This window comes from Pipistrellus hanaki (genome assembly GCF_964339955.1).
Source record: "Pipistrellus hanaki genome assembly, chromosome: 1".
Lineage (NCBI taxonomy): Eukaryota > Metazoa > Chordata > Mammalia > Chiroptera > Vespertilionidae > Pipistrellus > Pipistrellus hanaki.
The window spans coordinates 109943962-109961075 of record NC_140503.1 but is presented as its reverse complement, the minus strand read 5'-3'; the positions used below and the strand labels follow the sequence as shown (position 1 = coordinate 109961075).

At 36.1% G+C, this 17114-nt stretch overlaps 1 protein-coding gene and 1 pseudogene across 3 annotated transcripts in view; one reads left to right on the top strand and one right to left on the bottom strand.

Annotated features, from left to right (window-relative positions):
- MDGA2 (MAM domain containing glycosylphosphatidylinositol anchor 2) overlaps window positions 1–17114 on the bottom strand; it is an 865112-nt gene that overhangs the window by 410531 nt on the left and 437467 nt on the right. The gene's annotated exons all lie outside the window — the stretch shown is intronic.
- LOC311612384 (lupus La protein homolog) lies at window positions 10641–12818 on the top strand (annotated as a pseudogene). The gene is made up of 3 exons: window positions 10641–11002; window positions 11226–11301; window positions 12073–12818. The product of its transcript is annotated as a lupus La protein homolog (transcript).

Here is a 17114-nt window from a genome sequence, read left to right as displayed (position 1 = left end):
GATTCACCTCAGAAAATTTTTGAATTTGTTTTAATGACCAAATAAAGGAGTGATTAAATCCCCCCCCCATTCTATTCCAATTATGTAAATTATTATAAATTATTTTGAGGATCACCTATAAGATATTTATGCATGAACAACAGGATCAAAAAGCATTTATATTTTCAACAAGAGTTATCTGATTGGCCTTAGTTGGATGCTTTATCCAAAATAATTTGTAGAAAATAAGTTATTCCCTTCATGTTATAACTTTCAAATATTTTGATCATTTTTTTATATTTCATCAATTTTTCTTGATTAATAATGTTGATTATGATGCTTATTGATTTCCCACTGTGCAGTTTATCATTGCATTGCCATGCAATACACAGTGATAACAGCAACAATGATTTATATATATAAAAAATTAATATGCAAAGTGTCCCTGCAGGAGTTGGACCAGGAGACCAGGAGTTCTATTGCTCACAATGATATATATTGACCACCAAGGGTCAACATGGAATGAAGGAAAGCTCCTGCCGGCAGCTGGCAGCCATCAGCTGGGAAAGGGAGGCCCTGGCTAGTAGCCAGAAGGCCCTGATCAGCCCTGATTGCTGGTCAGGCCTGTGGACCCTTCCCATGCAAGAATTTTGTACACCAGGCCTCTGGTGTTAATATAAATAATAGTATCATTTTTAACACTCTATCTGTAGTGTATGGAGAGGATTCACTGTATATTAAAAATTTATTGAACACAAAATATAGGCCAACTGTGCTAAATATTTTCAGAGAAGCATCAATCAGACCATCAAACCTCAGAGGAAAGGTAGGAGAGGGTGGGGGTAAGGGCAGAGATCAACCAAAGGATTTGTATGCATGCATATAAGCTTAACCAATGGACACAGACACCAGGGGGGTGGGGCCGAGGGAGGGGCAATGGGGCAATAAGGACACATAAGTAATACCTTAATCAATAAAGAAAATAATATGTTCATACATAATAGCTCATTTTATCATTATTAAAATTCTTTGTACTATTATTTCCTTCACTTGTATCTGAGGAAATACATATAAAGCAGAGTAAGTGACATTTTTAAAATCACAATAAACTAAACGGTAAAAGCTGGGATGAAAACTAAGATCTTCCGAAAAGTGTCCAGTCTTGCTTATTATTTTATTTTATAGCCCAAACATCCCATAAGTTACACAATTATAGGAGTCATTTTTTTTATCCTTCTCTAAATCTCTCAGCAATTCTGTTTATTCAACTTCTAAAACACATCTCAATTAATATCATCCCAATCTAGGCCATTATTATCATCATACCTGAAATATATCAATAGCCTCTTAAGTGTTGCTTTGTTTAAATATTTTTTCCTACTGTAGTCCATTTTTCTTAAAAGAAAAATAATAATATAATTAAACACAACAAAATATATTAATTATAACCTTGCTTAAAAGTCTTCCCATAACTCCTACCTATTTATTAAGCTTTAGGGTGCCTATAGCACATTTTGTTTTCATATATATTTACTTTTCTGTTCATAAATGAAAGAAATATTGGGCTGTGCCTATTATGACTCACTGGCCATGTAGTATATATACTATATCTTTGGTATTGTTACACTACACATTAAGAAACTACTCTACAAGTCATGGCTATAGTCTGTCAATAAAATAATGGCTACCATGAGTGAACATCACTCGTTCATTGTTTCCACACAAACTGCACCAAGATATTTCAGTTCCCATGAACCATAAAGACTTCCATACTTTCATATAAACTTTGCAGTTGTTTGGAAATAAAACAGTATCACTCAAGATAAGACAGCATATACTTATTTATAAAAACAACAATAGTTCAGGCTAAAAAACACAAAATTTAAAGCAGAAGGCCTGGGTTCAATTTTTTATCTACATCTATGTATTAGTAGGGTATCTTAAGAAGTATTTCGACTTTTACATTAGTTCCACTTAGAAAATAGAGAAAATAATAGTACCTGACTCATAGATCAAAGAGGTTTCCCTTATAATCACTATTATTAATTGCATTATTATTAATATTATTATTCTATTCATGATAATTGGGAGAAAATAAGTTATTAGAAATAGGAGAGGTGACTATAGTGCCCAGAGCCATGCCTCAGCACTGTCACTGCCAATCCAGATTTATAAAACGGTTAGATGGTGTCATGCCTTACTTGATCAGACACTTTTACACATAAAGAGAAAGATGAGAGATAGAGTACTTTGATAAAAAGTAAAGATAAATATTAGAAAATTTAGAATCCTACATATGAGGTTCATAAAGTATAGAAATATTGTTAAAATACAATATTTTTATAATAATATTTTTTTAAGTTTATTGAGGCAGATCACTTTCAGAATGGAGTAGAGTTGTAAAATATTTCATTGAGGAAAGTATCACTATTTTTACATAAAATACATGGACAATATAGATATGCGGGTACTGTCTCAAAAAATAACCATAAAACATTTCATTACAATTGTGCATATTTAAAAAAAATATTTTTATTTATTTCAGAGAGGAAGGTAGAAGGAGAGAGAGATAGAAACATCAGTGATTAGAAAGAAGCTTTGATCAGCTGCTTCCTGCATGCTCCCTGCTGGGGATAGAGCCCACAATCCAGCCATGTGCCCTGACTGGAAATTGAACCCTGACTTCCTGGTTCATAGGTCAACACTCAACCCTGAAGCCACAATGGCTGGGCTGTGCACATTTTTATTAATGTGGGTTAGCTACTCATTCTTTCATAACCTAATGAGCTAATGTGAGCACTAATGGACAAAAATTATCTATGGACAAAATATATAAAATGAAGAAAGTTTAACCTGGCAGACTGTGTATACATAGAAATGTGAACACACCAAATCACTCAGCCTCCAACTTAACTTATATTAATTAACTTACAGGTATTCTTATGATAACTGTCCTCAATTAGATAAGATATCAACTGGATCCAGGAACATATAATTTGCAGCGCTTATATTGGTGTAGAATATAAGACTTTAAGGTCTTCCAACACTGAATTAAAACATGTCATTAAAATTATACTACTTTCTTAAAAAAAAAAAAAAAAAAAGAAAGAAAGAAAATTTAATCTGTTAACCCACTGTGCTTTTCCTTCAAATTGAGACATAACATCATTATTCTATTTTAGTAATAAAACATCAGTGTTAACAAGAACACAATTTGGAAGTGTCAATCTGAATCCAAAACTAAATGGATATCACATGCTAAACATATATGTTAGGATACAGATATGTTTAGATTAGCAAACGGGTAAGAAGGACAAGGTGAAAGTGACATCTTAATAAAGGAAGAAAATAACATTTATATTATTTTTGCAAAGAAACACTTCTAACAAAAATATCTTATGAAAAACAGAAATGTCTGAAATAGGAAAAATCTAACATATAGTCAACATTTCACTCAATATTTCTTTAGCAGCTTTAGTTTAAGAAATTGAGAAAGTAACTTGCTATTCAATCTCAGCCACCTTTGAGTAATATTCATGAAAATTAAAGTTAAATGTCTTCTATTTATAAAATAATTAATGGGTTAAAAAACTCACATTGGCACAGAAAAACCCTACTGCCTAAGAAATATGATGTCTGTGTACTTCCAAGTGGTTTGACTGAGTTGTGTCTTGTTTCTCATAATATTGTTTATACTGGCATATTAACAGTCAAAGTTTTTAGTCTTTATTCATTTATGAGTAAGGTGTGCTAGGCAAGTGTTATGGTTCTTTCATTACCAAACTATTCAGATGCAAAAGAGACTAGGACTCCAATTCTGCTTTTATGGGGTATACATTCTTGTGGGAAAGACAAACATGTAAAGATAAAATCATTATTGTATAACTAGAGGCTCAATGCATGAAAATTTGTGCAGAGTATTCCTTCTTTCCTCTTGCTGCTGGCACCAGCTTCCCTCCAGCACCGGGGGCCTTGGCTCCCTCCTCCAGCCTCCCACAGGCACCAGGGACCTGGACTGCTTCCCTCCTTGGGCCACCTGCAGTTAGCCTGGACTGGGTTGGCTTCCCTCCGGCCTGGCTTTATCAGGAATGACGTCTGGAAGACATCTGGTCTAATTAGCATATTACCCTTTCATTAATATAGATGGGACAACTGCTACTAGAAATTGGAATAAATTAGAAAAGGTGTTTGGGATAAGGACAAGGTAAGTGTAAAGTCTCAGAAAAAGCAAAACTAACAACTGTATTTTCCATGACTTTTTAACCATCTTAAACAATTTTTAATTGTACACTTCAGTGATATTAAGCATATTCACATTGCTATACAACAGATTTCCTTAACTTCTACATCCTTCAAAAGTGAAATTCATACCAACTAAACAATTCTCCATTTCTACCTCTTCCTAGTCCTTGGCAATCATCATTCTATTTTCAGCTTCTATGAATTTGATTACTTTGGGAAACTCATATTGGTAGAATCACACATTATTCATCTTTGAGTGATTGCTTATTTTACTTAGCATAATATCTTTAATTTTCATCCATATTATAGCATCTGACAAGCTTTCCTTCCTTTTTTAGAACTAAATAATATTTTATTTTGTTTATCCATTCATCTGTTGATGGACATGATTTCTTTCACTTCTTATAAATAAGGCTATTATGAATATGGTGTGTAAATATATCTTTGAGATTTGGCTTTAAATTATTTTGGATATACCCCCAGATATGGAATTTCTGGATTACATAGTAATTCTATTTTAATTTTTTGAAGAATCTTCATGCTGTTTTTAATAGTACATGCATCATTTTATATTCAGACCTCTCAGGTATCATCTCTCACATTCTTAAAAGCTCACACCAGGTCAGCCACACTGATCTTTACTCATTAATTATTATTGTACTCTTGCAAATGGCCAAGACAAATACTAAAAAAAAATTTTCAAAGTCATTAATCATCAGAGAAATGCTAACTAAAACCACAATGAGATATCACCTCAGTTCTAACAGAATGGGTCTCATAAAAAAATCAACCAACAACAAGTGCTGATGAGGATGTGGAGAAAAGGGAACACTAGTTTCCTGCTGGTGGGAATGTAGACCAGTGCAGCCACTTGGAAAACTGTATGGAATTCCCTCAAAAAGATAAAAATGGAACTTCCATTGGATCCAGCAATCCCACTTTGGGAATATATCCTAAAAACCCCAAAATATCAATCAGAAAGAAAATATGCACCCCTATGTTCATAGAAACATTACTACAATAGCTAAGATTTGAAAAGAGCCCAAATACCCATCAGTAGATGAATGGATATAAAAGCTGTGGGACGTTCACACAAAGGAGTACTATGCAGTTGTAAAGAAGAGAGATTTCTTACACTTTAGGACAGCCTGGATGGACCTGGAAAATAAGTGAAATAAGCCATTCTGAGAAAGACAAATATCACATGACCTCACTTATTTGCAGCATCTAATGAATAAAATTAATTGACCAACAAAACAAGACCTGAAGCATGGAAGCATGGAACAGACTGACATAACTCAATGTGCAGTTGCGTGGACAAGAAGAGATAAACCAAAGAACTTATATACTTACTAGAGGCCCGATGCACAAAGATTTGTGCGATTATGGGCCTTCTTTCCCCTGGCTACAGGCACCAACTTTGCTCTGGCCAGAGTCTCCTTTCTGCCTTTCCACACTGCTCAGAAGCCTGGAGTGGCTGGGGTGGTGTGAAACACCCCACCCCCAGCCGCTTGACACCTGTGTATGCAAATTTCCCTGCTATCTTCACTGGGTTAATTTGCACACTCACTCCTGATTGGCTGGTAAGGTCATTTTGCATATTTCTCTTTTATTAGTGTAGACCAATGGTTAGAAAACTTTGGCTCACAAGTCACATGCAGCTCTTTGGCCCCTTGAATTTTTAGCAAAGGCCAGCTTACGAGTACCTTAATTAAGTTAATATCAATGTACCTACCTATATAGTTTAAGTTTAAAAAATTTGACTCTCAAAAGAAATTTCAGTCATTGTACTGTTGATATTTATCTCCATTGATTAATGAGTTTGCCGACCATTGGTATAGATTAGTGTTCCCTTTTCTCCACATCTTGTAGCGATCAGGCTGAAACCAGCAGTCCAATGTTGCTTGCTGCTCCTGCCTGCTGTTCCTGCTCATCCCAGCACTGCTGCATTTGCTACAGGCTCACTCCAAGTCAGTCCTGATAGGGAGCGGCTCATGCCGAGAGCCCTGACAGCAGTGCTCCCACTATGGGAGTACACTGACCACCAGGAAGCAGCTCCTGCTTTGAGCATCTGCCCCCTAGTGGTCATTATGATTCATAGTGATGGGTCAACCAGTTGTTAGGTCATTCAGTCACTTAGGCTTTTATATATATAGACTAGAGGCCTGATGCATGAAATTCATGCAAAGAACTCAGCCCTCGCAGCTGCTGCAGCTTGCCTCAGCCCTCACGGTCACAGCTTTGGCAAGAAAGTCATCCAGAAGGATATCCAGAAGGTTTTTCAACTGTCCAGTCTAATTAGCGTATTATGCTTTTATTATTATAGATATGCATAGCCCAAGTAATGGACAGTAGAGTAGTAAAGACCTGGGAGGGGGGTAGGAGTTGGGAGGTGTGGGGTAAAGGTGGGTGGGAAATGGGAAATATATCTCTAATATTTTTAACAATAAAAATATATTAACAAATAATTAGTGTGACCTTATCTCAGTGATCTTGTCCTTGCTGTTTCCTCTTCCAGAAATATTTGTCACACTCCTATACTTCTTTCATGTATTTATTCAAATACTAGAGGCCCAGTGCATGAAAATTCATGCACTGGAGGGGAGTTCCTTAGCTTGGCCTGCCCACTCTAACAGTCTGGGAGCCCTCAGGGGTGGGAGGTGACCCAGTGATAAGGAGAAGGTGATGTCCCATCACACCTCTGCTGCTGCCACTGCTGGCAGTGCAAGCCTCAGCTGACCCTGGTTACCTGAGCCTCAGGGGGCCCTGGATGACTGGGCACCCATCATCCAAGACTTGTCTGCACCTCAGGATGGCCCTGGGTGGCTGGGGGGCTAAAGGGACTGGGGGACACTGGAGGCAGGCACACATGGTCCTCACTGCCCCAGAGAGGCTGCAGGGTCTTGGCACCACCATATTGTGACTGTGGGCACTACCATCTTTGGGGGTGTGGTGGTCAATTAGCATATTGCCTCCTTATTGGCTGTGGGTGCCACCATCTTTTAAGGTGGGGCAGTCAATTAGTATATTCCCTCCTTAATGGCTGGGGGTGCTGCCATCTTTACAACAGGGTGAAGATCAATTAGCATATGCCTTCTTTATTAGATAGGATCAGCTTTTCATTGCAATTTTCCCAAAACATTTTATTGAAACTTAAATTATCTTGGACTACTTCTTTCAGCTCTCCCATCTACTACTCTTACATTTTACTTATGTATTTGTCCCTGGTCTGTGTCCCCTTTCCAGAATGTCCATGAGAACAGGGATTTTTTGTCTTCTCATTCACTTGCTGGTATGTCCAGTGCCTGAAATTGTGCCTGGTACATAGAGTTGCTCAATAAAATTTTTGTAATGATTGAATCCCAAGCTATTAGCAGTTTTCTAAACTAACTGCATAATAAATCCATTATAGTTCTTCAATCACTTCACTAAGAAACAGCTACAGAGCCTGAGAAGAGAGGAAGGACATGGAAACCTGAGAATTAGAGCAAGAACCTGAAGTCATGTCAGATCAATGTTTTCCAAAGAGTGTTACAGAGAACTGTGGCCTTTAAACATTTATTGCGCACATATCTCCTAAAATACTTATCAAAACAAGTAATTTTTGTTTAAAATCTAACATTATTTTCATAGTTTAATTGCAAAGCAGCATTGTAACTACTAACATTAGAAAATAACATGTTACACCATTTTTTAAAAATGAATCCATCGATTGTGAAGAATTAAAAGTGTACATTTTATAAGGGTGAGTTTTATGGTATATGAGTTATATCTTATTTCAAAATGTTTGACATAAAAAAGAAAAGAAAAGAAAGCAGGTATACTGGCCCTTTTTTAAAATCCCCCCCTTTCTAATAACTACTTTTCACAATAACATCTTTGATATTGTACCATAACAAGACCTATTATTTTAGAGTTGGAAAAATTTTGGTAACTTTTTTGTATTATTAAAAGATTGCAGCATTTTAAAAATTGGTTCATAGAATATACAATAATTTGATACTCAATATAATCTAGTAAAAATTTAAAAACATGCTCTTCTTTAATAGTCAAATTTTACGTCTTTTCTTTTTGTCCTTAAACCATGTTTCACTCCATTTTTCTCCACAAAATTTGATCTTAAAGTATTATGTTTAAATACTTAAAAGTCATTTATTGATCAATATTTTATAATACTATGTGAGTATATTTGAAATTGAGATTGAAGTTATTCTTTGAGTCATCACTAAAAGTATGTTATCATATAATTGATATAAACAATATAAATATGTCACTTTTTTAGAAAAGTACTTATAGGAAATTCATATTTTAATAAGATGGGTGGGACTATTTTTCCCCAATTAATTCATGTATACTGAATGATCATGACATTGCTAGAATAAAACTAAGATTTCACATAACTCATTTCTATTTTTAATTTTCCTAATTAAAACTGAGAAACTTGGTCACATAAATAAGAATATGGGAAGTATAATTCTGTGAAATTCTTCCAAGTTTTATGAAGACTATCTTATAGCGCTATGCTACATCATCACAAATTATTTTCAGTAGCCTGTGCACTGACAGCTCTATTAGGTCCCTCTTCAATTTTACTGAAAGCAAAACGAATTGAAAACCAACCTCATTGGAAAAGAATTTGCTACCCAAATATAAGTTATTCACTTTTTCAATAACAGAATAATTTCCATTTGTTTGGTGTCCTGGAATTTTTTTTCACCTTGAGGTAAAGCACCAATGAAAAAGATTAAAGTTGTTAACTATATCGTGGTATTATTTTTCCTTTCTTTCTTTCTTTCTTTCTTTCTTTCTTTCTTTCTTTCTTTCTTTCTTTCTTTCTTTCTTTCTTTCTTTCTTTCTTTCTTTCTTCCTTTCTTCCTTCCTTCCTTCCTTCCTTCCTTCCTTCCTTCCTTCCTTCCTTCCTTCCTTCCTTTCTTTTCTTTTGTCAAAAAGGGTAACAGTGATTATCATGGGTAGGGGAAGTAACTTAAATCCCACTGATCATTTCTCAAGCATATGAATTTTTGAAAAGTATAAACATAAAGATAAAAATATTAAGGTTAATTTCACATTACCCTTCTACTCACAGGCCTTCATTTGAAAATTGTCCCTTATAAAAACAAAGGTGGCTCCATAAATGAGGGTCTTAAAATATTTGACAAGGTATACATGTTTCCCAATGCTATTTTTTTCCTTCCACTCATAAGAGATTTACAATATTAATAGTTCTCTGCTGAGGAAACCTGTTTGCTTTGCATAAAGTCAGACTTCCTAAGTTACATTTGAACAAAGAACCCTTTCCTTTGTGGTACTATTTGACAAGTCACAGAATTAATAATCTGGTGGTAAAGTTTAACAGTATGATAAATGTTGCTACTAAAAGACATATTTACCAAGTATGAAGTTTGGGAAGAAAAATGGCATTAAAAATAAGGCTCTGGCATAAATAAGAAAGTGAATTCTGACAACTACAGAATCTGAGAGTATAGAGGGGTGCAGGAGATGAGCAGATACTGCATTTTCAGAACAGAAAAGGGCCTAGTTCAAGAGATATGGGGGAAGGGAGAGGACTCAATGTCATCACCAAGTTATATAAGTGAGTGACAAGATTTTCTAAATTCTAGGACACTTCATACATATTCATCAGATAAGCTGCCGCTGGTAATAGAGTGTTCTTTCTTTTGGAAAGTGGGGGTGGGAGCCTAGACAGAAAATAACTGCATCTCCAGAGATAAAGGGAGAAAATTATTTCAGCCTCAACTAGTGCGAGGTGGAAAAAGATAACTTAGGAAGAAAAGAATACCATGGCCCCAAATATAACCCTATGTGGACAGATGAACTACCTGAAGATAAAAATTTAAAAGTCCAGATGAGAGTAATGAATTATTTAAAGAAATGCAACATGAACTCACATCTAAGATGAGGAAAATTATTATATTAATTTTAATTAGTATAATACATCAGCTTTCTCTAAGAAATTGCGTAGAACTATAATTAAATTCTGTGTGTTCAATGCGGTGCACATATTTTTTGGAAAGACTGACAAAAGAGATGTAAAAGAGGACAGGCTTTAGGCAGAAGGTAGTATCTTTACTGAGACTCTAGGTAGCAGAAACAGAAGTCACCCAAGACATAGAGCATAGGATGTATCTAGGAGTCATCTCATAAAAAGCTTCCTTGAATATTTCTTTCTTCTCAATACTTAAGAGTATAGTTTTAAGAACAATTTAGAAATGTTATAGAAATCATTGCAAAGATAAGTAAAAGAGAAAAACAGCATAGAAAATACCTAGAGTGAAAAAGTACAAGTGAAAAAACTAAAACTTGTCAGGCCAGTCAGAGGCGCAGGGAAGATGAGATGCTATAGTTGCCTAGTGATCCTGAGGCCTGCTCTGTGGCACGGGCACCTTAAAGATAGCCACATGGATGAAAACACAGCTGCTCTGGAGGCCAATACCTGTCATAAAATTAAACATCATTTTGGTGATTTCAATTTGCCACAGGATAGATTTTTAAAGGGACAAATCAAACTGGATGAAAGCTGGGTACCTTTGAAACTAATGATAAAATGCAATAGGTTATACTATCTAACAACAGACTTTAATGTAAAAGCAATGAGCAAATCAAAGGCAGAACTCATGGGAATAAGTGAAGATAAGACTAAAATTAGAAAGTTTCAAAAGTTCCTCCCTGAAGTGACTGATGAGTATAAAAATCATGCAATAAACAGATCTGTTCATATTAAAGACTTCTTTGCTGATGCAAGCCTTGATGACATAAAAGAATGATTAGGCATGACTGGTGTGGCTCAGTGTTTGAGCATGATTGACCTATGAACCAAGAGGTCACCTGTTAGATTTCTGGTGAGGGCACATCCCTAGGTTGAGATCCCCAGTAGGGGGTGTGCAGGAGGTAGCCAATAGATGTTTCTCTTTCATGGATGTTTCTAGCTCTCTATCCTTCTCCCTTCCTCTTTCTCTAAAATCAATTGGAAAAAAAAAAAACAGCAAAAGAGAATGGTCAAAAGATAAAGGTCAAATACTAAATATTCAGATGAGAAGAACATTGCATAAAGCATTTAAGTCAAACATGTCACACTCAAAGGCTAACGTGGGCCAAACAAACAAGGATTAAGTTTATGTGGGCCACAAAAAAACAAGAGTTTCAATTTTTATAGAAACTTAGGTTTACTTTGATAGAGACACACTGAAATCAAAGGGCTGAAATAAATGAGCAATCATTAACATAAAATAACAGAACATTTTAATAAAAATTAATTTTTTCTTCAACATTAACTTACCAAAAACTGAATAACTGCACAAATTAATAAGCGTAATGCAAATAAACCCATTTTTCCTGTTCTCCAAAAGCAAAATATTTCCTGTTGCACACACCAAACAAGTCAGTCCAAGACGATGACTTGGCAATTGGCTATTAAATATTCGCTGCTACAATAGTATTAGTGGAGAGAAATGGTACACCTGAGTGTAAGGCAGGTAAGGGAAATGAATGCAACACGATTACAGTAATCAGTCAATGAATATTGGAGTTCGTTATTAGTAACTAGAGGTCCAGCGCGCATGAAATTGTGTGCAAGTAGCTCTCTTCTGCTTGCCTCAAACTGGCCACCCCACTCATCACTGCTTGTAACTCTCCACAGCGAGAGTCCTAGCTCCTTTGGTAGCGGCACTATTACAGCATCATGACCACAGGCCTTTTATGATATAGATTATGTATAATGAAATATTGTAAAAATTAAGTTACAAAATTTTGGTTAAAACACCTCTTACATACATTATATTGGCTGGGCTGCATGTGGCCAGCAGGCCGAGAGTTTGGCATGCTTAATTTAAGGGATCCATATTCACTGTGTCCTATAGTATTGAGTCTGCTAAAAAGTTTGTGGAAAACCCTTCACAAAAATATAAACAAACAGATCTGCTAATACTTTTTGAGGAAGATTACTTTGCAATAATAATAATTAATAATAATAATAAGAAAAACAGCAAAATAAAGTGGAAGCTAAATTGCAAGCTAAACAAGAGCAATGAGGAAAATAAAAGTTAGCAGAAAATGCTGAAATGAAATAGCTAAAAGAAAAGTTTGCCTGCTTGCTGAAATTTGGGAGGTACCTATATGATCAGACCTAAAGAGAAGATACATAGTACTTTGGTAAGCCATAGTGAAATATAATGGAAGATTTTTGCCAGGAAAAGAGGAAATAGTCCTACTTAAAGAAAAAGCTAAGGAAGCACTGGATACTGAAAATGCAATGGTAACTTACAATTAAGGAACAAATAAATGGCATAAGTATTAGATAAAGTTGTGGAAAAGAAGCATAGAAAAATATAAAGAATCACCAAGAATCCCTAAACAAATGGAAATTTCAGACTTAAAGGAAAAAGAAAAGGAAAGAAAGCTGCCCAGATTGGGTCTGCTAAAGGAAAAGGAAAGTTTCAGGGCAAGAAAACAAAAGTTAATAGTGATGATGAACAGAATGAAAATGGTACATTAGGAGCCATAAAAGGAGCAGAGAATCAGACAAAGAGGAACTTGCATCAAAACAGCAGAAAACAGATAATGGTGCCAGAGACCAGTAGTTTACTGAAAACAGTTTTTATTCATTTTAATTAGGTTTTTAGCTGCTTTTGTCTTTGGAAGCTTTGAAAAAAAGAAAACACACAAAAATGAATTTGGTCTGCTTCAATGTCCACTTATAAGAAAGAAAATTATTTTGTTGTTTAGCTTGTCTTTTTAGTTGCCTAAATGAGATTTTTTATGTGCAGTTCTGTGTTATTACAGAAGATTCAAAATATCATAAAAAATATTCTTATACTAAATTGCCTTTGTAATGTGAGAATGCATTAGTACATATTAATAAAATATGTATACTATATAAAAAAGTAAAACTTGATCTATTTAACCCCTGTTTAGATAGCATCATTTTGGGGGTTCTCTGAACAAACATTTGGACTGAGTCTGAACAAATCAACTGGGGATTGAAAATAAACCCCAATGAATCAGCTTCCATTCAAACCTAACTTTTTAAGATCCCTTTTGTACAAAGTCCTATGGTCAGTCCACAGAGTTCCTAAATGCCAGAAATGATTCAAATGTGAATCCAAGAGACAGACTTATATTTAACTTTAATGTCAGTTACTATGGCAACCAATGGGCTATTTAATGTTATTAGCATTCTGGCCCACCAAGTTAATAATATAGACAGAAAAAACATAAAAGTTGAGCAAAGCAAATTACTTTAGTCATATCACATAGCAATGACATTGAAAGCTGTGAAAGTTTAAGAAGGTTCAGAAGGTTTGGAGAAACACAGTTTATAGGACAAATAATTCAGCAATTCTAAAAATTTGCATCACAATATCATGTCTCCTCTCTATCCATGTTCTTCAACTTTTTAAAATTTCAAATGCAGGATTTAAACAACACATTAAGTCAAATTGGAATAGACAGATTGATCTTTAGTCAAAAACTTTTATAAATGCACAGTCTACATCTTATTAACTATTCCTTGTTTCATCTCAAGTACACAGTCAAGAATGGGATGCAAAGTTAACTCTGAGATACCCAGAAGATGTTAATGAAGTTAAAGGTAATGCAATAAGAAATAAAGGTTCAAGTTTCATGAACTAGCTGAAACCGGTTTGGCTCAGTGGATAGAGCACTGGCCTGCAGACTGAAAGGTCCCAGATTTGATTCCAGTCAGGGGCATGTACCTTGGTTGCAGGCACATCCCCAGTGGGGAGTGTGCAGGAGGCAGCTAATTGATGATTCTCTCTCATGGATTTTTCTAACTCTCTATCCCTCTCTCTTTCTCTCCATAAAAAAAGTCAATAAAATATATATTTTTTAAAAGTTTCATGAACTACTGTTTGATTCAACTGTTAAAAGCAGCAAAGAATGATATCTCATAAGCTGTTAAAACAGATGAGTTATGTTACTATCCTATCTAATGAGGAGTTAATATGCAAACTTACCATTATTCCAACACACAAGATGGCCACCCCCATGTGATCAAAGATGGCCACCCCCATTTGGACACAAGATGGCCACCATAAGATGGCTGGCAGGGGAGGGTAGTTGTGGGCAATCAGGCCAGCAGGGAAGGGCAGTTGGGAGAGACCAGGCCAGTAGTGGAAGGAAGTTGGGAGGGACCAGACCTGCAGGGATGGGCAGTTAGGGGTGACTAGGCTGGAAGGAGAGGGCAGTAGGGAGTGACCAAACCAGCAGGGGAGGACAATTAGGGGTGACCAGGCCTGCAGGGGAGGGCAGTTAGGGGGCAAACAGTCCTACAGGGGGTGGCAGTTGGGGGGAACAGGCCTGCAGGGGAGGGCAGTTGGGGTGACCAGGCTGGCAAGGGAGGGCAGTTATGGGGTGACCAACCCAGCAGGGGAAAGCAGTTGGAGGCAATCATACCAGCAGGGGAGCAGTTAGGCATCATTCCGGCTGATAGGGGAGTGGTTGGGGGGGGGGGGTGATCATTATGGCAGGAAGAAGCAGTTAGGGGCAACCAGGCAGTCAGGCAGGTAAGCAGTTGGGAGCCAGCAGTCCTGGATTGTAAGAGGGATGTCCAACTGCTTAGGGATTGGGCCTAAATGGCCAATAGGACATCACTTGAGAGGTCCAAGATTGAAGAGGGTGCAGGCTGGGCTGAGGGACACCTTTTCCCCTGCACGATTTTCATGCACTGGGCCTCTAGTATCACATAAGTATGGAGATTAGAACTAAAATATTACAAGTAATATTTTCATTAACAAAAAGCCAAAACAGCTTTGTAGCAAAAACACTTTTAGGAAGAATCTTACTTCAAAAAAATTGTTTTTCCTCCTTTCAGTTGGTGGTATTTTCTGAATTATTCTTGGTCTGTTGCATATGTTTAAGCACCTAGATGCCTGCCATGCTCAGGTGAAAGAAACTAACCTCTCTCCTCACATGAGGCCTCCTTGACTTATGAGCCTACCTATGACAGAGATAAAGGAGAGAAAACTGAACAAGAAACTTAGGAGGATAGTGTTGCACTGCATAATTATACAGATTTTTTTTCCTTCACATTAAACAAACTGACTGAAGAATTTTCTCATCTTTGAATTAGTTATAAAAAAGGGGACACTCATCAACTTTGGGGCCAGTAAATGTTGCCAGAGTGACCTTACAGTTTTTGAAGGTGATGTCAGAAAATTGCTTCAAGAATGTGTACACACGTGGTAGTGGATATCTGTGAGCTGTGATTACCCACAAACATTTCAACTGCCAAACCAACAGATCAAAGCACTGTGCTCAGACATTTGAAAGACTCTCCCAAAGTGGAAAGAACAAGCTGAGATTTGCAGAAGCACTTGCCTGTATGGCCTTTTCATTAAAACTGTTTACTGATGTAGGTGGATTCACTCATCTATAACTTATATTTAGAGACCGTCTTTAGAAAATAGCATTTTTAGTGGGTAAGAGCATAACATCTAGAGACAGCAACGTGGGTTGACTCTTAGCTCCTCTTTGGACAAATTATGTGACTAATCTGGGCTTCATCTATTTCTTTCTCATAAGGTTATTCTAAACATCAAGTGAGCCTATATATTTAAAGGACTTAGAACAATAACCAACATAAAATTTGCAATCCTATCTAATAAAAGAGTAATATGCAAATTGACCAAACCTCTGCTATACCCACAAGCCATGCCAAATAGCCAATCAGAAGCGAGTATGTAAATTAATCCAACCAAGATGGCTGCAGCCATGGAGAGAGCAGAAGGCTTGGATTTCCTTGGAAATTGGACTTTGTTAACATGAGGCAGCTTCCCAACTTCAATGAAAATTTAGAGGTTTTAGGCCTCCTAGACTGGGGACAGACCTTAGATGAAGGCAAATAAATCAAGATAATTCCTTTCTGTATGGCCTTTTCTTGCCAGCCAGATGCATCCTCCTGATGACATCCCAGCTACTCAGATATTATTGCTTTAAATTTATCTAAGTTGAATCATAGATAACTGACATTGCGTTGTATTAAATGTTGGAATGTAATCTGAAGAACCTAAATTTATTTTGGTATATAGATTCAATAGATTCAAATTACAAAGCCCCTACACACACACAAACACACACACACACAGTCTTATGATCTTAATGGGGCAATTACTGAAGAAAATACTCAGGCACAGCTAAGTAGTGGCATGGAGCAATATTTTCAAGCCTCTCTCAAAAATAATTGATTTGTATTTTCCTGTGAGAGGTTATTATTGTATCACAAAGATCTCTGATCTGCTACCAGTTTTTAGTGTTTCAGTGATGTTCTTTTTAAAAAACATATAAGATAGGATGACTGATTATGCTCTTTATTCTAGGACTATCCCTGTGATTGTCGTCACAGGCCAAAGAGCTAGAAAGCTTCAACAGGTTTACAGGATCCATATTACACTATCTGAGGCAGATTCTCAGACTCCATGTCATTGCAATGATCACACCTACACAGCAAAAACACTAACATTTGCCTTGCAGTTTCTGAAGATGATTTTCTGTGACAAATATCCACTTATAAACCAATGTTGTGAGCCACCCCTTACTTTCTGATTAACAATAAATTAACTCATCTTAACCCAATTTTCATGATTTGCCATTGCCATAATTTATTTTTTTCTCCTCCAGAAAGAAATATAACAATTCAAGCTTGAGTTCAAAATCCCCATTAAGCACTAACTCATGACTAAGTCTGATTATCTCTGTAGAGTAGTGTAAGCTCTCAATGTCATGTTCCATTTTGTAATAGATACATCTAAAATAGTGATACTCAACTCATTTTTTATTTCATGGAATTAACTATTATTACTATTCCTTGAACTCATGAAGAAAATCAAGAAGCAAGTTCTTTAAGTTAATGTGTCCTT